We start from the raw sequence: 8529 nt of genomic DNA on the forward strand, positions 1-8529 counted from the left end.
ATTTAATGAATGATTCATGGTATAGGAACACCAGAAAAAATTATATTTGAGAATACATACAATACATCTCAGCCTCCTTTCCCAGGCTATGGTAGGTAATCCCTGCTGCAGTCTAACATTTGGTCTGCTTTGAGGATGACATGATGAACAGTTGTAGGAATTAAAACACGAGTTTTCTCAAATGTTCATTAATTGTGTGTTTACTGGCTAGAAATAATGGTTGTCATTTTGTGTTTATAGGTAGCAAAGTATTTCTAATTTTCCTCATTTTTCATTAGACGGAAAATGAAATAGAATTTTGTTATCAGATTCAAACACAGGCAATGCAATTGTTCGTGTATACTTACATACTCAAAAAATTCTTTGTCTCAATCTTCATTGGCAGCCAGGTTTCCCAGAAGGCCAGCAATAACCTGGCCTGCATCAGTAGAGGGGCGGCATCAGAGCATGGGAGGTGATTGTCACAGAATCACAGAATCACAGAATGGCCCGGGTTGGAAGGGACAGCAAGGATCATGAATCTCCAACCCCCCTGACACAGGCAGGGCCACCAACCTCCCCATTTAATACTAGAGCAGGCTGCCCAGGGCCCTATCCAATCTGGCCTTGTCCTCCTCTACTCAGCTTTTGTGAGGCCCCACCTGGAGTACTGCATCTGGGCCTGCAGATCCCAATGTAGGAAAAAATTTGAGCTTTGGGGGGGGATCTGGAGGAGGGCCACGAAGATGACCAGAGGGCTGGAGCACCTCTCCTAAGTAGGTAGGCTGAAGGAGCTGGGCTTGTTCAGTCTAGAAAAGTGAAGGCTGCAGGGAGACCATTTACAGCTTGTTATGGCCTTGTAATATTTAAAGGGAAATTATAAAAGGAGAGAAATCAACTTTTTACATGTACAGACAGTAATAGAATAATGGGAAAATGTTTTAAACTAAAGAAGGGAAGATTTAGATTAGATGTCAGAGGGAAGTTATTCACTGAGAGAGTGGTAAGGTGCTGGAACAGGTTGCCGAAAGACATTGTGGATGCCCCATCCCTGGAGCATCCAGGCCAGGCTGATGGGGTCTTGAGCAACCTGACCTAGCAATTGATCTAGTGGTTGGCAATCCTGCCTGTGGCAAAGGGTTAGAACTTGGTGATCCTTGAGCTCCCTTCCAACCCAAGCCATTCTATGACTCCATGATTGTGGATCAGGAGACAGTAAATTTCAAGTTCACATACTTTGAGATCTTCATACGAAGAACTCATAATGTGTATATAGATGAAAAACTTGATCAAATAGATCAACTAGAGACTACTAAGGCAATAAAAGATGATAGCAGAATGTTTACAATGTGTAATGAAGACTGAAAGGATAAATTAAAATTCTGATTATTAATCTTCCTTCTCCTCTTCAAGACTTCTCTATAAAGCAAATAATCTCTACAAACCAAAATCACCAAACTATCAAAACTACAAAGAATTTTTGTTAATTATGGATTGCTTTTGTAACCTCCTTTGGTTTCTTTGCTAACAGAATCATTCTCATTACACATATTCTATTCTCTCCAGCTGCTTCAGATTTGAGTTTTCACAGACTTACTTAACACTGCTGAGGTTTCCCTACCTTGTGCTGACAAGGGTTTTAGAGAATTGTGGCTGGAGGCTACTATTCAACATTTACTACAAGTAAGGTAGTAGACCTTGTACAAAGGTCTGATCAGCAATACAGTCAGTCTTGTTTAGAATAACCTCACCATAAAAGACAAATGACCTTTTCAGAACACCTGTGGACAATGTGTGCCTCTTTGTTCTTTGAACAATGTATATATCGTCAGTGTGATTTCATAGCCTTGTAAAGGAGATTATAATGTTCAAATAATAAGTTCTAAAAGTATTTTAAATTGATCAGCTCCACATATTCTGTTTAATAGAAAAGATTCATTCCTTCTCCAACACTTAGTAGTTCACTGACATTACTGATCTTTCTGAGAAAAAAATAAAATATACTAAATCCCATTAGTACTCCAAACATTTGTGTGTGTACACACATCAATAGCTTTTGTTTTAACTGCTCTGAGACTTACAAATGAAAATACCTGTTCTGAGTCCATGATTGATGCAGCTAGGTACTGTTAGCCACTGTTTATGCAGATACCTACCACAAATGGAATTTCAGAGTCCATTCTGAACTAACACAGGAGGTAAAACATCATTCAGTTCTTAATCCAAACATTTAGGAAGCAAAGAACAGTCCCATTGGAGCCATTAAAGACAGAAAAGATATTTATACAGCTCTATACAGTGGTGGTGTTAGTTGTGTATAATGTATACAAAGAAAGGTTTTTATGACTTGTTTTATCAGTGAGTTGTGTACATTTATAAATTACTGCCATTAAAGATGAGTAACGTACCAGCCTTCTTGTACTGTTAGCTGAAGTAGCATTTATGATATTTTCAGTATGTTTGAAGTGAGTGAATGTGAATTTCCTTTTCTTGAAATTAGAGTAAATGTGTAGGATAAGGACAACTACAATACAGTCTGCTTGCATTTATATTACAACATTTTTTGAATCTTCCAACATCTGTGCATAAAAGAGAGTAAGGCAATTTATCTCATGTTATAAGTTGAGAAGTAAAAGCTTCTGATAGCTAAGATAACAAGTGGGAGGACAGGCAATACACTACTCTGGCAATAGGGAGTTTACCAATGATCCTCTTTTGCTACATTACATCTAAAAGAAGTTGTGATCTCATGATCAGGCCAAAGAATGATCTTGTAGCAGCTGAGAAATACCTATAAAAGAGCTATGCCCTGAAAGCTGCAAGTCTATATTGGGTGCACAAGAAGACACTTGAAAATCACCAGAATATGATTATTCTGATTCAATAATTTCATTTTTTTTCCTCTATGTTCATGAAAACATTATTTACCCACATATATTTTCCCACATATATTTTCTCACATATATTTCATTACAAGACGATATCACAGCAGCAAAAAATGTTCAGGATACTTCTTCAGAAGAGGAAGCTGTGTGAGGATGAAACAGATTGTAAGAGATTATTCTTTTATATCGTTGTCTCAAAGTTTGCTGGGGACACAGATGAACAAGCCCAAGCAAGTCGTGGGCGAAGGATTGAGAAATCCTTTGTCTGGAGAATGCTGATGGACAAGTCCAAGCAAGGGCTGTGAAATCCTTTGTCTGAGGGACACAGATGGACAAGGCCAGGGGCAACAAGAAGGAGATGTCGCAGATTAATGGCCAGGAAGCAGTCTTTTCTGTGGGCTTATCTCCAGGAAGATGGCCATCTCAGGCAATGCTGCACGACTCTTCCCCAAGCACCCAGGAATGCCACAATGGCAGAAGAAAAAGGATAAAAAGGAGACCTACAATCATGAGGTTGTTCTGGCAACAGATTCCTCATGAAGAAGAAGAGGTTTCTGCCATGAGAAACCTCACAACCTGCCTCTCTCCCTCCCGGACTTGCTCTGTGCTCTACCACGATGCTGAAGAAGAACAAAGGTGTCTGCCATCAGATTTCTCACTACGGAATTCCTGCATGCTGATGGACTCTCCTGGGCCTGCTACCTGAGTCCTGCTGCTTCCTCCCAATCTGGCTCTGCGACTTCTTCCTGCTACCTGCTTGCTGCCCATGTCCAGCCATGCTCCTGCTGCTCTCTCCCTGCACTTTTGCCTTGGATCATCGAAATGGCATGCAACAGGACTGCTGCTGGATCCTGGTGGTGACTATCCCTGCTTTATGCAATTCTTGCTTCTTTCCTATCTTTTCTATCGCCCTCCTTCCCTTCCCCGTCACCCTAATTCATAATAGTTGCTGTCCTTCCCTTTCCTATCTCCCTGATTAGGAGTTCTAATAAACTGGTTGGACTGACATTTGAACGCTGGGTATACAGATATCAAAGAACCTCCACTCCCTGCTGTAAATTGGAGTGAGACACAGATCTCACACAAATTTATCTGCTGTTGTACCACTGCGTGATTTTATTTTAGTCTTAGCATCTCCTAATGTCAACAATTCATTTTTGAGATTGACTCTGTAGTGATTTTTATTGCAACCTCCTCCTGAATAACACAGTTTCTTCAGATAATGTAATTATTTCTTGCACTGAAGATTTCTGTAGTGAGGTTGAATTATAATTTTCTACTCAATTATGAGCTTCCTTTGACTCGAAAACCCTACAAACAAGAGTTTTGACCTATCTGATATCTCCAGAGTCATCATATTCCTGTTTCAAATCACAATACAGCAAAGGCAGAGGAGTTGTTCTAATCAGAAGTATATGTGGCTCAATAGTTATGTATTATTGAGTAGTACAGGAGTAGGCACTGACTGCTGCTGTCCTTCTGAGATAGGATACTGTAATAAACCTAGAGCTGTCAGACCCTTAAATTGCGTAAAATTGGATCCTTGGACCTAATCCCAGTTTATATTAATTGTATGGCATCGCACATCTTGCATAGCTCTCTTGCTAGAGTAATTCATTATACAGGTTAACAGTGTATTGAATAGGTTCCTTAAGTATAGATTAGGTAAATAACTTTTCAGCAAAATAGTGCATAGGATCCATAAATATGACATGGTGAAGTGTGCGTAAACTCTCATTTGAGAATAAGGAATATTCAGAACTTCCCTCAAGGTCGTAAAATTTTGCAATTACACATGTGCAAATAATTTATAAAGAAACAGGAGAAAATGTTTCCTTTTCAGATATTTTATTCGTAATGTCATAAATCTCACTAATTTCTATTTCTTCACCCAAACAGCAAGAAATTTTGCCACTGTATCTATTGTATGATATCATAATCTGCAGTTTCCTTTTGGTAAGCTCGGGTGTATCAAAAGTGGTCATATAGCTCCATTAACTTCTCTCCTTGAGGAAACTACCAGGGTTATGTGGCTATTTTGATTAAGAACAGTATATACCTTCAATGTGATCATTTTCTAGTAGTATTATCACTGAATCTAATCTGTATTTTAAATTGTTTCTGGCTTTCCTGTCCCTGGCTATATTATCATCATTCCTATATTGTGTAAGCTCCCCAACACTTCAAGTGTATGCACTGCAGAATAATGATAAATTTTCATGATGTGCAGTGATAAATTCCAGGTCAGCAAGATGCTGCACTAGTTGCAAGGCCTAAAAGTAAAGAGCAGGCCATTCCAGGCAGGCTCAATGTAAGGTAAACCAAAAAAAGCAGGTGTGATTTGCTGTCACCTGATAAAGAACAGGGAAAAATTAAAGGCTCTAGTACATGTAATAGAACCCTGATGTGGGCTTAAACACTGAAATGTAGCCATCTGTGACAAAATCTGACAGAATGTGAGTTGTAAATTATTGGAGTCTCAAAATAGTATGCAGTTTTCTTGATAGAACAATAAGAATGAAATAGTTTGGGATTTGAGGATTCTTTTTTGGACTAATAGGGAATTATCAGAATTACATTTTTTTGTTGGGCCACACAACAGAACAGCCTGCTATAGTGTCAATGTATCTATTGAAATTATGGAAAATTTGTCAAAGACTGTCACCCAAATAATTTTCCTGTTTTTTTTATGTTTTTATGTCTCAGAAAGAATTAGCATGTTCTTATCTTCCATATATCTGTATTTAGTTGAAGCTGTAACAATGGAAAGAGTGGACTCTGCTGTGCAGTGAAATAAATTTTTTTCCAGATGGTTAATCTTTCTCTCAGGTTCAAAGACACTATCTCTTTTACGATAACAAAGAAACTGCTATTCTGTTCACATTGGATTGATAGGTTCTTTTAACTACTGAATACTGAGAAGGGTGCAACCATCTTGATGTATCTCATCAGGAGCTTGTGGAACCTTTATCTAACTCATAGCTGGATATGGTGCAACAGCTTAGTTTTGAACTTCTAAGTCTTTTGGCTTTCTATTGGAGTATGTGACTGTAAGTTAATGTACTGAATATACAAAACCAGAGATCATCTAAAAGCCTTCCCCTATCTTAAAAAAAAGGAATCTGTTAATTTAATGGCCTCCCTCACTAGGACATTGAAGTGGAAGCCAGGAAAGCTGCTGTGGTTTTAATCACTGAATACCAAAATCAGCACATAATTGATTTCTTTTCTGTGTTGTTTTATTTCAGACTTTTTTCCATTCCCAGAAATGAGCCCCAGTAACAAAGTGGGCTTGCAAACCAAGCAGAGTTCAGGCTATTTTAGTCCTAAGAACAATTAACAATAAACAAAATAAATAAATAAATAAATAAATAAGTAAACAGCACATCTGGCATGGAAGGATGAAACAAAAACCTAAATTTGATAGAAAAATAGGAAAAACCGCACCAAACAAAAGCATATCTAATCTTAAACTGAAATTCCCAATATTTCATTAATAACTTTGCACAGAGTTTATTTTTCAAACAAATAAAACTCCAAAAGCAAATCACCCACATATTTTCAGATATATGAAATGTAATATTTTATATTCATTACAATCTACTTATGAACCACCTAATCTAAAGCAGTTTTCTGAAAAAAAAATGACATTGAGAAATTGATCACACTATTTAAAATAATAAATAAACCTTAGCCGCAATATTAGTGCACTGGTGTACTTGGAAGTTATGTTGTGTTCTTAATTTTGTCTGAAGACAAGTTTACATGGAAATCAGCTCTACCCTCACATCAGTGCCTCATCAGAACTTTTTGTGAACAGCTGGTGTACAGAACTGTTGGCAAGGGAGAAGAAATGGGCAGACATCTGTTGTGCTGCCTGAGCAGAGATGTCTTGTTCATACCAATATTAGTTTTCTTACTATTACAAGGAACAGAGTTTTGTGTAACCATCTGCCCATTTTTGGTCTGCAACCAATCACTCAGTCTTCCTCTTCCAATGTTTACTTGAAATATAGAAATGAGCAACTCTGCTCAAAACTCTCTGATATTGAAACATTAGTCACCTAGCATTGTTATGTATGGAAAGTGTCCCCATGAAGGTCTAGTATTAAGACATAAAATGGGCAAAATATTCAGCCCTCATTTTGTTGATCTTCTACTTCGTAGACAAACACTCTTTAAATTGAAAGCAAACTCTCAGGAGGGATTCAAAGCCATAAGGTAATGTATTAAATCAGGCTGCTATTCATTCATTGTGTCCACATTTTTTTGCTACCTTACTTGATATCCCTGTACAGAGACATGTTTAGGACAGGTTACAGAAATAAAAGATAATATTTTAATTTTATCCTTTAGCTTCTATCAACCCAGCTGATTTGACTTTATTTCTGCATCACAAATACAAATCAAATTCATTATTGCTTCTGTATCATCTCATTCAGAACATTAATAAACATGGCTGTGGTGTGAATCTACTGTATTTTACCTTCTTTATTCTGTGATTTGTTCACTTTAAAGTGCTAAATATGAGAAGTGGAAGAAATGATAATAAGACTAATATGTATTACTATGACTACTTTCTAAGCAACAACAGAGTTCATACCATGAAAAATAATTTATAAAAAATATTGAGGCTGTAAAAAGTTGATTTCTTCAAATTCCCTGGGACATTATATCAACAAACAGGTAGCTTGATGAATTTAAAGAAATTAGCCTAAGATAACTCATTCTCATTAGTAAAGCCATTTATCATGTAACTAATCTCTGGGCAAATGTTGGAGAGTCAAAAACAGTTGAATGAAAGGTGATCCTTACAAAAGCACTTATCTCTATGGTCAGTAGAAGTTCTTTCACATCCTCCCAGTTTTCATATATTGCATATATTGTACACAAGAACTTTCAATATTTTGAAACATTTGTTTTTTTGCTGCCAGATAGGTGGCAAGCCAATGGAGAGGAGGAAACAAAGGCTGAGAAAGTAGCAAAAATTTAGAACACAAATAAAATGAAGGATAAAGCTTGAAAGTAATGAATTTGAAAAGATTAAATATTTTAATAGAAAATTAACATATTTGTATTGTATTTTATTGACATAATTCTTTATACATGTCTATGAATAATAAATAATATGAGAGACAAATCATTGTTATGTAAATCAAAGCTATGGATTCATGGAATATCTGAGCACATCTTATTGCAAATAATCAGTTTCTTATTTTTTGAAAAAGTGAAAAGAAAAAAAAAAAGTTATGTTTAGGAATGAAGAAAAGAGAACTTCCTTTTCTCCAAAACTCTTAGAACCTTATGGTGCTTCCTATAGTGAAGGTCACGTGAAAGAAAGTCTCAAAATTACTACTGAACTTTAAGCAATAAGAACAAAACAAACAGAAGAGATATTGTCTCTTGCTGCTTTAAAAAGAGGCAGGTTATTTCATCATTGCTGCTAGCACTAATGAAGGACCCTGGAGAGGATTCATGTACTTTTTTGAGATTAATCTAATATCCCACCTCTCATCTTGAAGAACATAGTTTAGAAATTAATGCTGACCTACTGCCTCAGTAAGTGCCATTCAGGAAAGCAAGAAAAGATCTATTTTTTCACCTCTGAAAGACTGCATCTCGTACATCAAAGCGATTCCCTGCACTCCACTCAGACTTCCCATAA

The sequence above is a fragment of the Phasianus colchicus genome, chromosome 3 (genome assembly GCF_987193195.1).
Source record: "Phasianus colchicus chromosome 3, bPhaCol1.hap1.1, whole genome shotgun sequence".
Taxonomy (NCBI): domain Eukaryota; kingdom Metazoa; phylum Chordata; class Aves; order Galliformes; family Phasianidae; genus Phasianus; species Phasianus colchicus.